Genomic DNA, 20,755 nt, shown 5'->3' with positions numbered 1-20,755 from the left:
CAAATCACCGGCACGGCACGGCGGCAGGACCATCTCTCGTCCTTATCTTTATTGTTAATAATAATATTGTGCCAGCGGCCGGTAGGTCTACACGTCCTTCGTCCTGGACGCTCCTTCTCTACCCTACACAGGCTGCAGAACAAGACCTCGACTAGTTTGAACGCTTGATAGGAGTGATTCCACTAGTGCAAGTAGATCTTTCTGCTCACATTCTTCATTCTGTTCTGGGCATATTCTGTCCAGGACACCCTAGACCAAGGAGCTGAGTTTCGCTTAGCCATGAATGGGTACCGACAAAGTAATTAGTTCCTCCTGGCTGATTTATCCCGGGCACTTGAAGTTACTGGCACAACATTATTTTCCTCGCTCAGTTTAGGCCTGGCCATTACAATACTAACTGTTGGCAAACGTTTGGTGGCGGCTTGTTGCTACTAGTACTAGACTCGGCTGGCCTGCCGGACGCGAAGCTGACACGGTGACGGCGAGGCGAAATGAGCAGCGTAGCCAGGCCTGCAAGAAGTTCGGGGTTGGAGTATGATGCCGGTGGACGTCTAGTCCAAGAAAATACTTCAAAATAGCCAATCCCTGGGCCTGGGCTCTGCACCTATCGTAATAGTACAGTACTATCATGTCGAATGCGTAGGCTGCTCAGTGCAGAGGCACAGCGGTCAGAACGGTTACGCCGTTACGGTCGTCGGCTGGCAGAATCGAAAGCGACTACTAGTAGCTCTCTGACAGCTGTGCATCCGTCAAACCGTCCAATACTGTCGATAACTGAAGTAAACTAGTTAGTTGGACGAAAGCTGTCCGGACATCCTTGCTCGGGTAAGTGCTTCCTGTGCTGTAGAAAGCAATACAGTTTTGGTGACGTTTCTTGTTCAGCGATGAATGTTGCTGCTGTTGCTGCTGTTGTCGTAGTTGTTGGTGTCATTATCATTATGCCATACACATGATACAGGTAAGTGTGGCCTGGGCTGTAGCATTGGAATTTCAGGTGGTCCGGCCAGATGGGGGGGGGGGGGGTACTTGGCCGAAAATGGACATTATTTTATTGACGAAACGTCACGAAAGCCCTATTTTTCACGAATTGGATGAGTCACCTTTTTTGATAGGACTAGGAGCTTTGATGGTACAGTCAGGTTGGCGGCTATAGTAATATACTGGCTATAGTAATATACCGGCTATAGTGATCAATTTCTCAAATTCATTTTCATTTGCCATAGCTAAGTATGTATAATTATGTTATCGCATGGTTGCGAGGGCCTTATGGCATACTTTGCCCCTCGAGGTTAGCCCGAGGGCCATAGGCCCGAGGGCTAACCTCGAGGGGTAATAATATGCCATAAGGCCCGCAGCAACCATGTGATAACAAATTAATTTTATCACATGGCCCACAGAGCAGACCATTGGCATTGGGCCACTGTTGAAACTAGCCCAAATGCCAACACATTATGACCACAATGTATATTGATGTGCTATCATTATCAAAACAGGAACAATTAAGATATTTCTCCTACACCCTCACAAAAGGTCTGCTACAGGCCATCAGAGAGTATACAGTACTGAAAGGCGGAGACAGAAAAAAAGTGCCGATACGGCATCGTCATAGCAATAGACATGGCAACCACAAAGAAAAACAGCAGGATCATAATTTCAGTTGAAAAATTAAGAGTGCTACGACAAAGAGCTTCTTCATGTTTACATGTGTATCAGGAAGTCGTCAAATACAGTGCTACAAGTATTTGACGACTCCCTGGTGTGTAATTCTGAGGACAATTTTATTCTTTTTTCCAGCTCCAGATAGCTGTATTTCTCATGGCAAAACATTCCTGAATTGTTATGTTTGTTGTTCAAGAAAAGGTGAAGGTAGAGGACAGATGAGCCTGGTAAGAGTTTCGCATGGCACAGGAAGACCACACACAGGCAGTGACTTTGCGAGGATCTGAAAACGCACGATGTTGAGTTGAATTTGTGTTATTTCAAACGAGGGAGCTTGGAAGGTCAGGGCCCTACGCTATGCTTTTTTGCCTAGCTCATCATGCATGTTATTGGCTCTCTTTTCAAATCGCTCATGAACACAGTGGTAAATGTTCGTGTATAATGAAATTTGGATCAAGACATGCCGACTCACGCTTCTACTGCCTTCCGATTGTCACTTATTTTTGGGAAGGTGAAGGACCGGCCTTCCACTGAACAAAAAAAATCAGAAGAAACAAAGGGGACGCACTGTCCACGGCGACATCCTCTCTGGTCGAGTCACCAAGCAAAATCGAAAGGTACGGGAAAATTTGCTTATAAGTCCTGGGGGTTGGATAAGCTCGGGGGTCAAGGGTAGGGCTAGTTCAGATCGGGGCGAGCTGAATAAGCCCGCCTCACCATGTAAGCGCGTGCTCTGAAATGACTGGGTGACAGATCAAGGCGGGCTTATTGTAAGCCTGAGGGTTGAAGAGGCCCTGGCTTGTTTTTCTCATGTAAACGACCCCTCAGTAGCCTCAGTAGCCCTGTTATCACACTTCAGTATCTGACTGCATAATCGTTACACTCGTGGGCAGTTGCTTCACAAATCGTTCCTATGCGTTTTCTTTAATGCCAATAATGGGCTCAGTATCAGTGTCCGAGTTAGAACACGGAGAAAGACTGTCGTTTTGGATGTTATACAGCCGCTGAGATGCCGGTCTCAACTGCCCAAACATTAGAACTTGGGAATGCTTTTAAAACACCTGCCGTGATTGATGCTGTTCTCTGTTTCTAGCATGTACTACAGATTGATATGCTTTCAAATTGTCGGTGTCTTGTGTACACAAAGAGCGGCTTTCCCCACAAAAATGCTGTTGGCGATAACATCCCATGCACCCCAGTTCCCGGCCGACTGCTCCTTAGCTCTCCAGTACACATGTAACCCTGTATGGGTATACAGGGTATACATTTGTTTGTTTGTTTAGCTTTCAACCCAGGTGTAATGCTCCCGTCACTCTCCGTGCGGGGCCTGTGCAACTCAACCGGGGCTGAACCTCCGGAGGATTCAAGATTCCCCTTCAAACACTGCCTCAGTCACACAGTTGGCTTTTATTACTTCAAGAAGAGTATGCGTTATGAATTAAGTATAGAGTCAGACTTTCCCCAATTGTGTAGAGCAGCTACATTGCGGAGGATTAGCAAGACGAAATTCGCGTTCGCATTCGCAAACATTTTTCGAACTGTCGCATTTTTCGTTCGGAAAAGTAGTCGGAACACGAATCGCGGATTCGTGTCAGGGCAGTCATACATTTACCACGCTGTACTGTCTGTACACAATGTACGTCGTGTCAACGTCATGCATGTGCGAATTCTGTTTGCTAATCCTTCTCATAACGCGAATTCCGTCACTGAGTTCGACTTTCCTGGAGAGTGAACGCGAACGCGAATTTCGTCTTGCTAATCCTCTGTATTGTAGTGTTTCAATCGCAATCCAGAATGGGAATGGGATGTTAATAGTCCTGCTGTAGTGTGTTTCGATCACAATCCAGAATAGGAATGGGATGTTAATAGTCCTGCTTTAGTGTGTTGCAATCGCAATCCAGAATGGGAATGCATTGTGTATTGTTATGTTGTGCGTCTTTTTCGCAATCCAGAACGGAATTGTCTCTTGGCCCCTTAGAAAAGATGGGTCTTGGCTTTTCAAGTTTTCAAGAATCGATAGAGTGCCGGTTGCCATATTTTCCGCAATACTGGCCCAGGCACTTAGTAGTTAGCGTGCCCTAAAATTTCCTCATTTTATAAACATCCACACACAAATGTGAAGAAGAGGTTGGTTCGACTTCGGCGATAGTAAGGGAACACACTTTTCCACACAAAATCCCTGAAATGATGTGGCGCTTGTTGCAGACAGGCAGTAATCAAAGACCAGCACTAATTTCCGGAAAAACCCGTATTCGGATCCCTCGCAGCACCGGCCCACCTCAATGGAATCCATATCTCTTAAATTGTCAACTCCCAATATAATAATTTATACAAAAGAGAAAGACCAAGGAACTACAAGCTACGCTATACTGTCCACTAACACCACCAGTTACTAAACAATCAGCCCATGCGATAACATTGCACGACACTGACCGACGGTCAGCGTAACTTGTAGTTCCTTGGTCTTTCTCTTTTGTATAATTATTGTATAAATTAAACCTTGGCTCTCCATCTTTGTCCATCCCAATATATAAGATATTTTGTCCATGATCATGACCATGCCACCGCCCAGGATAAGTTGTGTGCCTAAATTGTATTGTAAGGTGTTAGAGCAGCATCAGTTGGCTCTCTTCAGAAGTTTTCAGGAGTGCCAGTATTATCGCTTGACAGAGACGTTTTAGGGAGGACTTTTTGGGGTTTTGAGAGATCCTATAGTAAAAGGTTTTTGAGTGTTCTGCATTATCCAGAGTGTTGTGATGGATGCAGCTGATGATGATAGAACTGGCAGGGCAAGTAACTATAGAAATACTGGGTATACTGAATAAGTACATGAAATAGATGTCACAGTGTGATGTATTGAGGAGAGTACTTCCACAGGTTGACACATGTAGTGCTTTTAACTGTACTATGGCGGAAGTTTCACCCGGAAAAGTGGCTGATCGGCTTGAAATTCCTATGGGAGTGCATTGAAAACAGTTCCAAACACCTCATGAAACTCATAAATTTTCATCAATCTATATTGGTTTTTATTTTATATTGCTCTTGTAGCAGTTGAGCACTCTTGCGTGGGGTAGTGCCTTTGCTGTTTGCGTTATCATGGTTATGCAGAGCTCACTGACTTGTCAGTTTGAGCACTCTGGCAAGGTACGTTCGGGCCTGATTGGAAATTTTTATTTCCATTGCTATCAGGTTCGGCCTCATTTCCTCTGTGCTGCGCTGATGAGTTCAAAAAGAACGAAACAGCATGCTGTCCGCAGATTGAGTATTTCGCTCCTGCTCTTGTAGCAGTTGAGCACTCTTGCGTGGGGTAGTGCCTTTGCTGTTTGCGTTATGCAGAGCTCACTGACTTGTCAGTTTGAGCACTCTGGCAAGGTACGTTCGGGCCTGATTGGAAATTTTTATTTCCATTGCTATCAGGTTCGGCCTCATTTCCTCTGTGCTGCGCTGATGAGTTAAAAAAAAACGAAACAGCATGCTGTCCGCAGATTGAGTAGGTTTTTATTTTTTATAGGTTGTTTATCAAAATTATTTAGCCGGAAACCAAGTCCTATAATTTATATAGGATTTGCTGGTGATATAAGATTTGCTCGGATAAGGCGACCAAACATGCACATCTTCCCCCTCTACTCTAAGTTTTCATAATTGCGCATTGTCTTCGCCATCACCACCGGAAATATGACATAATTATTCATCTCCACGAAATGACACAACTATGAGGATAACGACAACCTACTGCCGTACATTCTCTGCACCATTTGAAAGGTACAGTGCGGGGTGGGAATCCTCCCCTCCAGCTTCTGTGGTATGCACCCACACATGCCAACCATACCCATACATATCAACCATACCCATACAATCATGTCAACTATACCCATTACATGTCAACCATACCCATTACATGTCAACCATACCCATACATGTCAACCATACTCATACATGTCAAACCATACCCATACATGTCAACCATACCCATACATGTCAACCATACCCATACATGTCAACCATACCCATACATGTCAACCATACTCATACATGTCAAACCATACCCCAGTAAAGAAACAACTAAACCATCCTGCAGGATATTTCCGGCAGTAAAGAAACCCCCCAAACCTGCTGGGTTTTCTGGCAGTAAGGGCGCGTTCAGACTGGCGTAAAAAACAAGCGGAATGTGAAAGTTGTCAAGGTGAATCGCTCACGTGACGTTCCCGCCAGCGTAAACACGGAAAAGGTTTCCCACCACTCTGCAGGCCAGTGGAATGCAGATTCCGGCGGCACGCGGAGCGCTTTTGATATCCTTGCAGCACATGTTCCGTCTTTTCGTTTTATTTCAGCCTCTACTCTTGCAGTCTGACTGCATGCTTTTGAGTTTTGACTTCTAGACTGCCAACTTCTCCCATCATGCCGAAATCTTTGTTCGACTCAGCAATGGAGAGGGAGTTCATGGAGCTGTACGTGGTGATTTTTGCGGGCCGCTCTGCAGGCAAAACGTTACTGCGAACGAGAAGCATACTCTGATCGCGGAGCGGATGAATGCCACCCAAGCACCAAACACTCCGGACATAGTATTCTTTCCGTCGACAAGCAAAAGCACAATGATCCAGTATCTCAACAGACTGAATTAGTTTATTTTGATATCCAACTCAAACTGAGTCAACTCAAATTTTTCAAATGTCGAAGCTTCACATGTACTGGCCATTCCAGCGGGATACACGTTGAGTGTGATTGCGATTCCCGGATTCACGCTGCAGCTTTCCGGCGGCTATTCACGCCAGTCTGAACGCGCCCTAAAGAAAAGCCCAGAATCTCCTGCTGGGTTTTCCGGCAGTAAACCTGGCCACCAGTTCTGTCCTGTCCACCAAAACTTGGTCATTTCTGTCCTGTCTACCGAAACTTGGCCATTTCTGTCCTGTCTACCGAAACTTGGTTAAAGAGAGAGAGAGAGAGAGAAACTGTGAGATCTAAGAAAGAAAAAGGGGGGGGGCGAAAAAGAACCTCCCGAAGAAAACTTGATTGAAGCAGAAAGACGCAGGGAGTTCGGGTGGTGTAAAGGAAAAGAAGATAATCTAATAACGAAAGAGAGTCGACACAAATTGCTGAATACGAACGCAAGCACTACAAAAAAAGTCCGGCAAACTTGCTACTTCGAAGTACGCAAAACACACCGATAGCGACACTCCTTTGTAACAATTATGATAACATGTGTTCGTCGTGTACAGTTTGCATTTGATGGAAGGCCGTGCGTAGCACAGTGTGGAGTGAGGACGACACGACATGGCACAGCATAATTTAGAAAAGCGATCCTGTCAGCTTTTCTATTATTGTGTTCACATGGCAGAAAAAACGACATCGCTATGCTACGTAAGTTTCTACGTAAGGTGCTCGGTATTTCACTTAAGCTACGTAAGTCTCTACGTAAGGTGCTCGGTATTAGATCTACCAACGCGTGGTAGCCGCGTGCTGTGCACGTGCACGGCAGACATTGTGTTCAGTGCATGCATGCAGTCCGCGGATCCGTGTTCGGATGTGCATGCGCGAGGAACTTTACTTCCTTCTTTGGAACTGCTTCTTGCATGAACTGTTTCGGATATTTCGTCTCCTGGCCTGGCTTATTTCGTTTCGGCGCTGCTGAGACCTCCTTTCGCGGAATATTACTCAATGATAGGTGAGTTGACCAGTTGCCTTTGATTCTGCTTGTGTTGACTCTTTCATTCAGGAAAAGTGTGCTGATTTTGGGGCGGAATTTAATAATGGAAAAGTTGACAGGATCTCTTTTCTAAATTTTGCTCTTCTGCTGCCGAGCTGCGAGGCCTCCTTTTACGGAATACTCGATGACAGGTGATCTCTTAGTTGACCGGTTTCCTTCGATTCATGTGCTTATGTTCACCTTTCATTTACGGAAACGTGTGCTGATTTTATTCGGATTTAGATCCATTTTTATCTCTTTGCCCTTGTCTACAGTGTGCGAAGAACGCGAGTTCAACTTCTTGACGGTAAGGCTTATTGTTAGATGTGTTGTCGAAATACTCATATTCATTGTACATTGGTACGTTACAAGTAAGGCACTGGTCAGTGGCATCCTATCGTTGGCAGTTCCCAATCTGGAGGGAAAGGTTCAAGTACCAATTGACCGAGTTTGCAAAATAAATTCGCATATCAGGGGAAATCTCTATTGTGGAGAGGTTCAGTAACTTGTTTGTTTCATACGAAACAAGCCAATGGGTGCAGTCTCGTCTCGTGAAAATCTCGTACTTGCATGATTGGATTATTTTGTTTACTCAAGTCTGGGCTGTTTGATTTGTGAGTACCGCCGAGATTGCACTGCCCCAAATAAAGTTTCGTGCCGCCAAAGCAAGAATTGCGATCTGCAATCTGTTTGTAGTACCTGTAAGAATGTGGAGTACATGTATCGTACTTTCTCAGTTGCCGTCATGTTGCTAAAGAAAGGTTCAGTAGAGAGGTTCTGCAAAACGAAAATTCGAACGAAGTTTCGCGACAGTCCTTGCGAAAGTGTGTGCGAATTTTTGCACGAACTTTGCGTTCTGCACATTTTCGTAGTTTGCGCGGGCCAAGTGCACGTACACCATGACCCGATCTCACGAAATTTCCTACGACAGTTCATTTCGCGTTCCCTGCAAGTTTCGCACTTCATGATGTAGAGCGAAAGTTTGTACGCATTTCGTTTTGCAGAATCTCTCTAGTGACTCAATTGTTTCATACGAGACGAGTCGATGAGTCGGTGTGGCTTAGAATCTTTCGCTGTAGAAGAAATCTATTCGTATGTCTATTGGAGATATAATTGTATTCTCTGGTTATAAAATAGGTTAAGCTCACAGAATAAATACCATCGTTCCCTTGGTGTTCGTCCTAAAGAGGTTCGACTGGATATCATTCATACTCACCAAAAGATGTGTAAGATTTTATTATTGTGGAGTGCCTTGTTTATCTCTCAGTACCTCCAACCATAGCCTTGCCCCTTTTCTCCTCAGGATCAGTGTAGTCGTTGGAACGAGGTGTTGGACTCAGCAATGTATTCGTTTACATTTTAATACATGTTTATTGTTCCTCCTTTGATGTGTTTTAGACAATCGTGGACTAACAGTTTGAAGTCATTGAACTACTTCCAATAGTTGTATCGACATCGACAGGATTACGATTTCAGTTTCAATATGATGCTGGATGACCTTATCACGATAACCATGATTATAAACCATTATAAACACAGAATCAACAAAAACATCTGGGACACGCACCTGGCGCATGGCTACATTTCTCAAATAAATCTGATTGAGGGTGGAGAAATCTGAAAGGCAAGACAATTTTATGACAGAGTCATGAAATTCTGCAACAGCAACATGCATGATGCACAGAATGGCCTCCGTATAAAAAAAAGTATCACCACCACTGCTCACATGCAGAAGAATATGCATTATGCTAGTGCCATTTTCTGCAAGAAAAGGCTTGCACATCAATGCGTATAATATGGTATTGATATGATGTGAAGGCCATCATTTACATATTGATATAGGGCATTCCATTGATTGGTACATGGTGACAGAAAAAACAAAAGAAATTATAGCAATAAAAACTGCTTTATGGCAGTTTTCTAAAAAACGTTATTGTGTTCTAGTCCATGGACCCCGTCTAAAAAGTAAGAAATTAACGAAATGTGATAGCTGAAAATTAAAATTTCACACAAAACCTCACAATAATCACACACAGAATGAAATGCTACATGCAGAAGACCTTTTCCTCTCGTGATCCTCTTTCCTATGCATGCATGTTGCCAATTGTTGGTGGAGTACAAGTTTAGTGTTGAAAGCAGCATTTCAAGTGTTGTGATTATTGTGAGGTTTTGTGTGAAATTTTAATTTTCAGCTATCACATTTCGTTAATTTCTTACTTTTTAGACGGGGTCCATGGACTAGAACACAATAACGTTTTTTAGAAAACTGCCATAAAGCAGTTTTTATTGCTATAATACAGGTAGTACTGGGAGAGCCACGGCACACAGGCGTGACGGTGTGCAATGCATGTACAGTACTCAGTAGGGTGTGCAATGCATGTACAGTAGTACCACACGCACCGCTGCTGCTGCTGCTGTCACCGTAGTACCGGGAGGTACAGAGCAACAACACGCGCGGCGTACTGGTAGAGCCACGACACAGGCATGGCGCAGGGCAATACAATCATGTACTACACATACTGGTGGAGTCACCACGGCAGCCAGGTAAGACACAGCGTAACACACTTACTGATCGAGTCATGACAACGGCACACCGCAGTGCAATGGCGAAGGACTAAAGGGACCGTCACTTAATTTTTGCCGGCTACCCGCCAAAAAAATCTTTTCGTTTCACGTGTCACTGACACGTCCGCGGACCGCGAGCGCGTACGACTCGTACTCGCGCTACCTTTCACGTCAAGCAATCTGTTCACGCCACATGGCTGGATAGCGCGTACATGGAAACATGATTGAAGACTTGCAAAATCAATTTTTTTCCAAGTCCAGGCGCTAGGCCTAGGGCTAGGCAGTACTAATGCCTAACCAATGCCCAGGCAGCTGACTTTATTTTCGGAAAAACACTACTCATTGTAGTAAAAAGTAACAATGAATAGCGATATCATCTACATGTAGGAAGGATCGCTACCCTAACGCGAAGGAAAGGCCTTGCGCGGCTGCTCTACGAAGTGTTGAAGAAAGACTCATCAAAGTTAGTTGGTGGACGAACAACTCGCTGGCGCCGGAAAACTTGGCCCCCAACGATGGTGTTTGGTGAATCATCAAGCATAATGTCTTGTAGCAGTGTTCACCGAGGAAGGAGAACGCTCTAGACTAGTCGCTGCTGTTGTCCGTTTCATCCACGTTGGGCGTTAGTTGCACCGCGCCTATTGTGTTTTAGTATTCCATGGACGCACATTAGCATTCAGAGCGATTGTGGAGCCACAATTTACTTCACACAGCGTTGTATTGTCCACGAGCGCAAACTTAATTATCAGCAGTACCTGTTACTCTTCATCCTACATGTAGACTTGGAGTATACACGGCCTTGTCACGACAGCGACAGCTCTACAGATCATGCAGAGTGTTCAAGTGAGAAACATTAATTTCTATTGTTGGTGGACGAATAAATGGCTGGTTCCGAAAAAACGCGGCCTGCACCGATGGTGTTTGGTGGATCATCAAACAGGGTGACCAGCAGTGTTCACCGAGGAAGGAGAATGCACTCGCCACCACTCCGATTCATCCAAGTGGGCGTTAGCTGCGCCGCGCCTATTGTGTTTTAGTATTCCATGGACGCACACTAGCGTTCTCAGCGATTGTGGAGCCACAACATATCTTCATGCGGCGTTGCACTGTCCAAGAGCAGAAACGTCAGCAGTGACCCATCATCATACATGTAGATTTGGAGTATACACACCATGCGCCAATGGGCCTCGGCACAACAGCGGCAGCTCTACGGAGTGTTCAAGTGAGAAACATTTGTTTCGACTTTTGGTGGACGAACAAATCGTCGGTGCCGAAAAACGTGGCCTGCGCCGATGGTGTTTGAACCATCGAGGGCTCCGGAAGCAGCAGCTGAGCCAGATCAGCCAGTCTTGCCAACTCTCAGTTGCCGGACTCCGTGCTGCAGCTAGCGGCACTGGCACCAGCCGGAAATATTTTTCCGCCGATACCCGTTACTTCCAGTTCTGTCAAGGGCATAACTGGAATCCATTGCCAGGTGATGACTTTTTACTTTATGTGTTATTTTGCTGCCGAGTTGTTCAGAACTTTTCAGCCCCGATCTGTTCATGTCTACATGTCGGCCATCCGCAAACTTCATGTGGAAGTTGGCTTTACCTACCCGTCAGGCCCAATAACTCTCCTCGCAAGGTTCCTGTCGGGCATCAACAGGTCATCATCGACACAGCGTCATCGCCTGCTGATAACCACTCAACTTCTCAGGGAGATTAGCCGGCATGTTGCCTTTCCACGGATGTGGCACCCTCATGACAAGGCCATGCTAAGGGCAAACTGACTGCTTTATTTTAGCTTTACATTACCGCAGTCAGTCCAGCACAATACACCAATCGTATTTCACTATTACTCGCGTGTCATAATTGGGGATATGGGCTGCTCCGCCCTATATCCCTGATATGCCAACTAGATGAAAAGTGTGTTCTGAGCCTGTATCGCGTATAATAGGCTCATCGTAAAACAAATAATAAAAGTCTTAAAAATCAGGGTTCACGTGACACTCGGGTTCCAGCCAAGTTTTCCGCATCCGCAGGAACGCTACCCCCCCCCCCCCCCCCCCCCCCCCCCCCTCTTGAATCATAGCATAGTGAACTGTGCAATGAACAGATTATGGAACTCCCTGCAGATTTACCACGGTCATTTCTGGTGACTGGTCTTGGGGCACCATGGAAGCTGTGACTGGTTGCAAAGTTTTGTTTTGTGACTGATCATGGGGCATTTGTGACTACTTCGAAGCACAGCTCTGATTGATCACAGAGTCTTACTGTTGTGAAAATTTATATCGATTGAGAAGTCAAGCAGCCACGGGGCGCTGGCCTTGCAGCTGTGAGTATGCATACGGTACATATTCACATGACTCTATTGTATGCTGGACACTGCTGGTCCATTGTTGCAGTGTGTATGTGAACTGCAGAACCTATTCCGTGATGAAACACCTACTCTTAAAAGACTGAATGTTTGAGCTAATAGTCTTTTACTTCACTCTCATGCTGCTCATATAATTATACCATACGCCAGAAGACCCTATGTTCTCACCAATAGCCACTGCTAGCTGTTTTGTCACCTTGCTGTGCCAAATGATGCTGTATAGACGCGCTAAGCAGAAATGGACTGCTTATGAGCGTGAACAGGCTGGATGGGGTGACTGATGGACTGTCGGAGTTGGCGAACCACAGAAATCGTGTCGCATCTCTGTATGCTGGGTTGGCACTGATTTGTAAAATGGCCTTCTCAGTATCGCAGGTCATGACGATTGGTGGCAGGCAAAATCGTAGAACAATGATGAATTGCCTAATGGCTAGGTCGTTGTTAGTAAGATTGCCTGAATCCTAGATGTCAACACAGTCTAGGTCCCACAGATCTGGGATGGTGCAGGAGTCGGAAGTTGCATCAGTTAGAGAAACGATAGCTGGCATGGCTGCTCATCGGCGTAGCTGAGTGCTTGGAGTGACGTGGCCGGCCAGTCACCACAAAACTGACTGTGGTAGGCAGAAACTGTAGTCCTGGCGGAAGTCCTCTGGTGCTCCCCGTCAAGACTCCCAGAGGAAATCTGCACCGATCAAGACGACTGACTATCTTACGGTCAATGGCGATACTGGTTGATGCTGCACTAGCTGCTGTTGCGCTAGATGCTGGTACCTCGTCAGCTACAGGCTGGTCAGCTACTATGTTGGTACTGCTGTCAGATTTCTGTTGAGATTCAGGGCAGATCGTGACATGATGTTGACTCTGATTGGTGACCCATGCGAGAACACACATTACACTTGCGGGTGGCCTTGCACTGAGTTGACCGGTGCCCTGTGCGCAAACACACAAAGCAACGCTTCTGTTCAATCAGTTATTCTTTCCGCTGTGCTACTGTTGTGTATTTCGCGCAGCTCTTGTCCAGGTGAGATCCGCCGCAGAATGCACACCCTGTCATACTGCTGGCATTCCAGTTAACATCAGACCGCTTCCTTCTGGTGAACTTGCACGCGCCTGTCACCAGTGCACCTGCAGAATAGTGAGTGACATCTTCTGCTGTAGTACCGCCTGTGTTTGTGCGGCGCAGAAAGGCGTCTTGCATGATAACATAACGCTTCAGTGCTGTTCTGAAGTCATTCAGTTTCCATTGTGTCCCTGCATCTGAAAAGCCTCGCGATTCGTCCAGTTGAATCAGCGTTCGGCATGATCCGTATCTTGGTCACAGCACCGTGTGATGATCTGGTGACATCAGACGGATATAATACACAAGAGACAATTGTGATATTTCTACGTTGTGTTTACTTCAGATACATAATCTAAATAAAAGGGGGGTTGTCAACCGACAATCGCTCTATTTAGTTGCTTTTCACTCTTTAGATAAAAATTCTTTTATTTATTATGTCGAAAAATTATGCGGTTGTCAGTTGACAACCACCCTTTAATTTACACTGCAGTTGCGTGATGTCCACCACTTTCTGTACATAATCTAAGAGTACTAAAACAGCCACTGACTTCCAACTACCAAGGGAAAGCAAGCCCAAGCGCAGGAGAAGCGTGCGCGCGCGCGGGTACGTGACATATAATATCGTAGTAGAGCTGGCAGGCAAGGCATGATCAGGGGTTCAGGCCCTGCCTGTAAACGCTCTGATTGGCTCAAACCCTGGCAACAATCACGTGACATGTCTGAAAGTACAAGTAGTTGCGATTTATGCTGAAGTTCAAACTGACGGAACACGTGCCGCACTACACCATGAACCGTGTGGAAACAAAAATAAGTAGAGGAGACACGGGATAACAGACATGAACTCAGGGTCAAACTGATAACTGTGAAACGTGAATGCATGCAGTATATGGAGACAAAACAAAGTCGCAGAATTCAGTACGTAACAAGTACTACACACTAACCTCGTACATGAGAATGTCGCGACACCATTTGAATTAGCTCTTACACCCCACTTATGTTTCAGTCAGTAAGAGTACACATGCGTACTTACGTTGACTCTATTTTATCTGACTTGTCCAACACCATCGTTGTGAGCCTTCGGCACTTGGGAATACACAGGACAGATAAGATAGCAGCAAGAGCATCTCCCCGCTCTGTGAACACAGCTCAGACGCCATGCTTCATGATTGTGTGCCCATGGAATACAAGGACACAATAGGCTTGGTGCAGCTAACAAAATGGATGAACGGTCGACGGCCTGAGTGTTCTCCTTCCTCGATCAACACTGACAGTCACCACATACCATGCTTGATGTTTCAAGCACCATCGGCGCAGGCCACGTTTTTCGGCACCGACGATTTGTTCGTCCACCAAAAGTCGAAACAAATGTTTCTCACTTGAACACTCCGTAGAGCTGCCGCTGTTGTGCCGAGGCCCATTGGCGCATGGTGTGTATACTCCAAATCTACATGTATGATGATGGGTCACTGCTGACGTTTCTGCTCTTGGACAGTGCAACGCCGCATGAAGATATGTTGTGGCTCCACAATCGCTGAGAACGCTAGTGTGCGTCCATGGAATACTAAAACACAATAGGCGCGGCGCAGCTAACGCCCACTTGGATGAATCGGAGTGGTGGCGAGTGCATTCTCCTTCCTCGGTGAACACTGCTGGTCACCCTGTTTGATGATCCACCAAACACCATCGGTGCAGGCCGCGTTTTTTCGGAACCAGCCATTTATTCGTCCACCAACAATAGAAATTAATGTTTCTCACTTGAACACTCTGCATGATCTGTAGAGCTGTCGCTGTCGTGACAAGGCCGTGTATACTCCAAGTCTACATGTAGGATGAAGAGTAACAGGTCCTGCTGATAATTAAGTTTGCGCTCGTGGACAATACAACGCTGTGTGAAGTAAATTGTGGCTCCACAATCGCTCTGAATGCTAATGTGCGTCCATGGAATACTAAAACACAATAGGCGCGGTGCAACTAACGCCCAACGTGGATGAAACGGACAACAGCAGCGACTAGTCTAGAGCCACGGTTCTCCTTCCTCGGTGAACACTGCTACAAGACATTATGCTTGATGATTCACCAAACACCATCGTTGGGGGCCAAGTTTTCCGGCGCCAGCGAGTTGTTCGTCCACCAACTAACTTTGATGAGTCTTTCTTCAACACTTCGTAGAGCAGCCGCGCAAGGCCTTTCCTTCGCGGGTAATCATGCAGTTTAGGGTCCCAAATTATTTCGCACTTTCCCAGTGTTCAGTGTACTGTCACACGCGTTTTCAGTGTACTTTCACATCATGAACTTTATTTTCATGAAAACCGAGGACAGATCAGACTGGGTACTGCTGGTGAACACTGCGGAGCAGGGAGCCGAACGTGTTGTCTTCCGCGCGAACTCTCTGTCTCCTCACGAACTCGCAGAGGTACGTCGGGAACAACTCTCGCGAGGTGCCGAAGTTGCGCTTCAGCTGGCGCTTGGCCCGCATCCACATGTTTTCCACGTTGTTGGTGTGGATCGTTCGGTCGTCCGGATCAACAAAGTTGTCGTCGTGGACGACGACATCGTGCTGGTATACGCCACCGTCGATGTTCCTGATCTGCGCGTATGCGGCCCAGCCATCAGAGATGATGCGTGAGCCAGGCAGAATCCACAGGAAACAAAACTTTGACAAAGGAAACAAAACTTTCACACGAGAAAAGAAGAAGCATAGTGAAAGTACACTGAAAACGCGTGTGACAGTACACTGAACACTGGGAAAGTGCGAAATAATTTGGGACCCTAAACTGCATGATTACCCCTTCGCGTTAGGGTAGCGATCCTTCCTACATGTAGATGATATCGCTATTCATTGTTACTTTTTACTACAATGAGTAGTGTTTTTCCGAAAATAAAGTCAGCTGCCTGGGCATTGATTAGGCATTAGTACTGCCTAGCCCTAGGCCTAGCGCCTGGACTTGGAAAAAAAATTGATTTTGCAAGTCTTCAATCATGTTTCCATGTACGCGCTATCCAGCCATGTGGCGTGAACAGATTGCTTGACGTGAAAGGTAGCGCGAGTACGAGTCGTACGCGCTCGCGGTCCGCGGACGTGTCAGTGACACGTGAAACGAAAAGATTTTTTTGGCGGGTAGTCGGCAAAAATTAAGTGACGGTCCCTTTAGTCCTTCGCCAGTGCAATGCATCTACGACACACACTGGCGGAGTCACCACGGCAGCCAGGTAAGGCACAGCGTAACGTACTTACTGATCGAGTCACTGCAACGGCACAACACAGTGCAATGCAACTACTACTACACATACTGGTGGAGTCACGACGGCAGCTAGGTAAGGCACAGCGTAACGTACTTACTGATCGAGTCACTGCAACTGCACAACACAGTGCAACGCAACTACTACACACACTGGTGGAGTCACCACGGCAGCCAGGTAAGGCACAGCGTAACACACTTACTGATCGAGTCACTGCAACTGCACAACACAGTGCAACGCAACTACTACACACACTGGTGGAATCACCATGGCAGCCAGGTAAGGCACAGCGTAACACACTTACTGATCGAGTCACTGCAACTGCACAACACAGTGCAACGCAACTACTACACACACTGGTGGAATCACCATGGCAGCCAGGTAAGGCACAGCGTAACGTACTTACTGATCGAGTCACTGCAACTGCACAACACAGTGCAACGCAACTACTACACACACTGGTGGAGTCACCACGGCAGCCAGGTAAGGCACAGCGTAACACACTTACTGATCGAGTCACTGCAACTGCACAACACAGTGCAACGCAACTACTACACACACTGGTGGAATCACCATGGCAGCCAGGTAAGGCACAGCGTAACACACTTACTGATCGAGTCACTGCAACTGCACAACACAGTGCAACGCAACTACTACACACACTGGTGGAGTCACCACGGCAGCCAGGTAAGGCACAGCGTAACGTACTTACTGATCGAGTCACTGCAACTGCACAACACAGTGCAACGCAACTACTACACACACTGGTGGAATCACCATGGCAGCCAGGTAAGGCACAGCGTAACGTACTTACTGATCGAGTCACTGCAACGGCACAACACAGTGCAATGCAACTACTACACACACTGGTGGAATCACCACGGCAGCCAGGTAAGGCACAGCGTAACGTACTTACTGATCGAGTCACTGCAACGGCACAACACAGTGCAATGCAACTACTACAATGCATGTACTACACGTACATACTGGTGGCATCACGACGACGGCAGCACTGCACCATGTAGCACCGGTACACACTAACCTGTGTACCGGTCGGTGGAGCCACGACGGCAGCAGGGACGCAGTGTAAGCTACATGTATGCTTAGTAGTGGAGGTGTGACGGCAGCAGAAAGGCACACTCTAACACATGTACTGGTGGAGTCTTGACGGCAATATGGCAAAGTGCAAGGTACTTTCACTGGTGGAGTAGTGACAGCAGTAGGGCACAGTACAAGGTACATTTATTGGTGGAGCCACAACAGCAGTATGGCACACAGCTGATAGTCCAGGTGATGGTACTGATGCGTACTTATCCGTCAGCACAGCTCAGCTCCCGCCGGTAGAATGCCAATGACGTCATTGCTCAGGGGCAGTGAAGGGCAATGCTGCCATGCTGTTGCTAGCCAACACAGCTTCCTGCCACTGCTGGTTGAGCTGAAGGTAGTCATGAGTCATGACATCATTGCTGACGGGCAATAAAGTCATTGTTCAAGGGCAATTACGTCATTGTTCATGGGTAATGCCATCTGACGGCTGAGCTGGAGGCTGTCAAGAAGGACAATACCATCCGCTGGCTGAGTTGAATGTTGTTATGACATCACAGGCAGTGGGCAGAGGAGTGATGATACTCGCAAACGCAGCTTCCTGTCACCGCCGCAGACAGTCCGAAAGACACTGGGCCGTAGAGCCACACCAGTCGCATGTACATGCACACGTACAGTCTCCAGCTGATCACACTAATGATATGCAGGTATACGTACAGTCTCCAGCTGATCACACTAATGATATGCAGGTATACGTACAGTCTCCAGCTGATCACACTAATGATATGCAGGTATACGTACAGTCTCCAGCTGATCACACTAATGATATGCAGGTATACGTACAGTCTCCAGCTGATCACACTAATGATATGCAGGTATACGTACAGTCTCCAGCTGATCACACAACCGATATGCAGGTATACGATGAGGCTGGCCAGCAGTGCACATGCCCCGGTACTAACAGCAGTGTGCAACACTAACAGCAGTGTGCATCTTGTTGACGAAGCCATCGTAACACAACACTCAACGACGCAGAGATAGTCCTTATCACACCACACTGTGCCGTGAAGTCAAGCGAACACCGAGCAAACATCAACTGAACCCAACAGCTAGCAGCAGCAGCGCTCCAGTCCGGTAGCAATAATACTCAACCTGGAGGGCAACACCATGACATAGGTCACACGCACGCACAGTACGCACGCACACACACACACACACACACACACACACACACACACACACGCACACACAGTACACACACACGCACACATACACACACACACACACACACACAGTACATACGCACACGCGCGCAACTGTTGAACATCCAATACCACATATTGTCATGTGCGTGGGGCGGGGGAGATGGGTACGCAGTAAGAAATACATACATCAGCAGTACGCTGCATTACGCATCGCTCGCTACCTTTCGTAGTTAGAGCACTCTGGCGCTAGAGCAACGACCGATCTTAATGTCTGTGGTGCCTCCTTTGCACCATAGCCGGTAGCTCGGCTTACTTAAAGCCCGTAGCTGTACTAATGAGGCCTAACTGGTCCTAACAGCTTGCTGTCTACACCTAATATAGTGTTGAAACGATCTCACCGGGTACTCGTTAGCTCGCTCGCCAGAAACTCGGCTCGTTTGTGCGGCCAGCTCGTTTGCACTAACGAACACCGTACACCGTACTCCGTACACATGGCAGTACATGTCGACCGGGGAGTCGTAAAATACTTTACGACTCCCTGGTCGATCGAGAGTCCAGTCCCGCGCAAAGTGAAAATCGCTCGCAGTTACAGTGACTGTATGCCTGCATGACACTTGAGTTGTTTCAGTTGTCGTTGCAGCTTTGGTGGACTCTACTGATGTCTTGTTCCGCATCTGCTGACCTGTTGCAGGATATACTTCAGTCACCTCTCCATTCGAGTGAAAGTTACGCTCAGTCGTTTGGAAGTTTTCTCCCGCGATGCAGCGAAGACCAGGGCTACTTGCAATCTTTGCAAAACGGTCTGTTCTTACAAAGGCTACAGTAAGATCGGGCGCCGAAGAACACCTCGCCGAAGAACACCCAGGCTGGAAAACCGGCAAAATTTAAGAACAGTCCAGGCTAGAATTATCAGATTTAAGAACACTTTTAAAATTTGGAATTTCCACATGAGTGCAGTATTTAACTGATCGGCTTTGAGCTCGCCACAACACCTGTACATAATAATAATGTATGGGAGGTGAGTACATGTCATGTACACGTGTAAACAGTAACTGCTACATGTACAGTCATTCCCATTTACGACACCCACTAGTTTAGAAGTACTACATTGCACTACATGTACATGACAAACGTCATGACGTCACTCGACTCGCCGCGCGCGTGTGAATAAGAACGGTCTGGCTAGAATCAAAAATTTAAGAACTTTCCTAGGCTGCGCTCGAGCCCCTGCGTTCTTCGGCGCCCGATCTTACTGTACTCAACGACGGCGCTGAAAAGACATCTCGACACCAAACAGCAGTCCGAAGTGAAGCAGCAGCAACCCCAAATACATGCCGGCGGTGATAATTATTTTGAACCAGCTGAAAAAATCAAACTTGGAAAAAACTATATTCAAAAAATCATATTTGCCACATCAATGAAACTCGTTAGCTCGCTCGATAGCTTGCTCGTTAGTGGAACTGATCGCTCGTTTGTTATATACGCTCCTTTCAACACTAGCATTAGGTATAGCAGTGCAGGGGTGTCGGACACGGTACGGTCACTACGGTATTGACCGTACGTACCACTATTTGCCCCAAGTACCCTGTGAATCAATAAAATGCACTGATTTGGGCTCTAATTTCCCAAAAACTTCGCCTCAGTCACCCCTCCCACACGAGTGAATTGTACTTCAGATGGCTGACTGTACCACACTAAATTACCCTCCGACATTGCCCCTGCAGTGGTACATGTAGATCTAGAGTCACAGGTTACAGGGCAGTGGGCAGTGGGCAGTGGGCCTTGAACATAGCCATTGTATAGGGCACTGGGTACTGGGCACTGGGGGAGGCCACTGTACACTGTACTACATACGTACAACTCGATGCAATGCTCAGTTTCCAGGCTGCAGATTGCACCTGGCACCACGGTGAGTTTGTCATAGAAGCAGTGACCGCAGCT

General features: G+C 46.8%; 1 protein-coding gene and 1 long non-coding RNA gene across 2 annotated transcripts in view; both read right to left on the bottom strand.

Moving 5' to 3' along the window:
• Positions 1 to 12,076: 12,076 nt before the first annotated feature.
• Positions 12,077 to 15,513, bottom strand: LOC135819491 (uncharacterized). The gene is made up of 2 exons (XR_010553925.1): positions 14,356 to 15,513; positions 12,077 to 13,600 (listed from the first exon to the last, which is right to left on the bottom strand). It is a non-coding gene; the product is annotated as an uncharacterized LOC135819491 (long non-coding RNA).
• Positions 15,514 to 18,635: 3,122 nt separating this feature from the next.
• The window catches only part of LOC135819492 (cap-specific mRNA (nucleoside-2'-O-)-methyltransferase 2-like), an 11,340-nt gene continuing 9,220 nt past the window's right edge, over positions 18,636 to 20,755 (bottom strand). Inside the window, exon 7 of the mRNA XM_065332708.1 lies at positions 18,636 to 18,761. The gene's annotated coding sequence lies outside the window, so the exon portion shown is untranslated. The remainder of the gene's footprint in view (positions 18,762 to 20,755) is intronic.

This window comes from Sycon ciliatum, chromosome 6 (assembly GCF_964019385.1).
Source record: "Sycon ciliatum chromosome 6, ocSycCili1.1, whole genome shotgun sequence".
In the NCBI taxonomy this organism is placed as follows: domain Eukaryota; kingdom Metazoa; phylum Porifera; class Calcarea; order Leucosolenida; family Sycettidae; genus Sycon; species Sycon ciliatum.
Note: the sequence above shows the minus strand (reverse complement) of the source record. Positions and strands in the feature narration are given on the sequence as shown.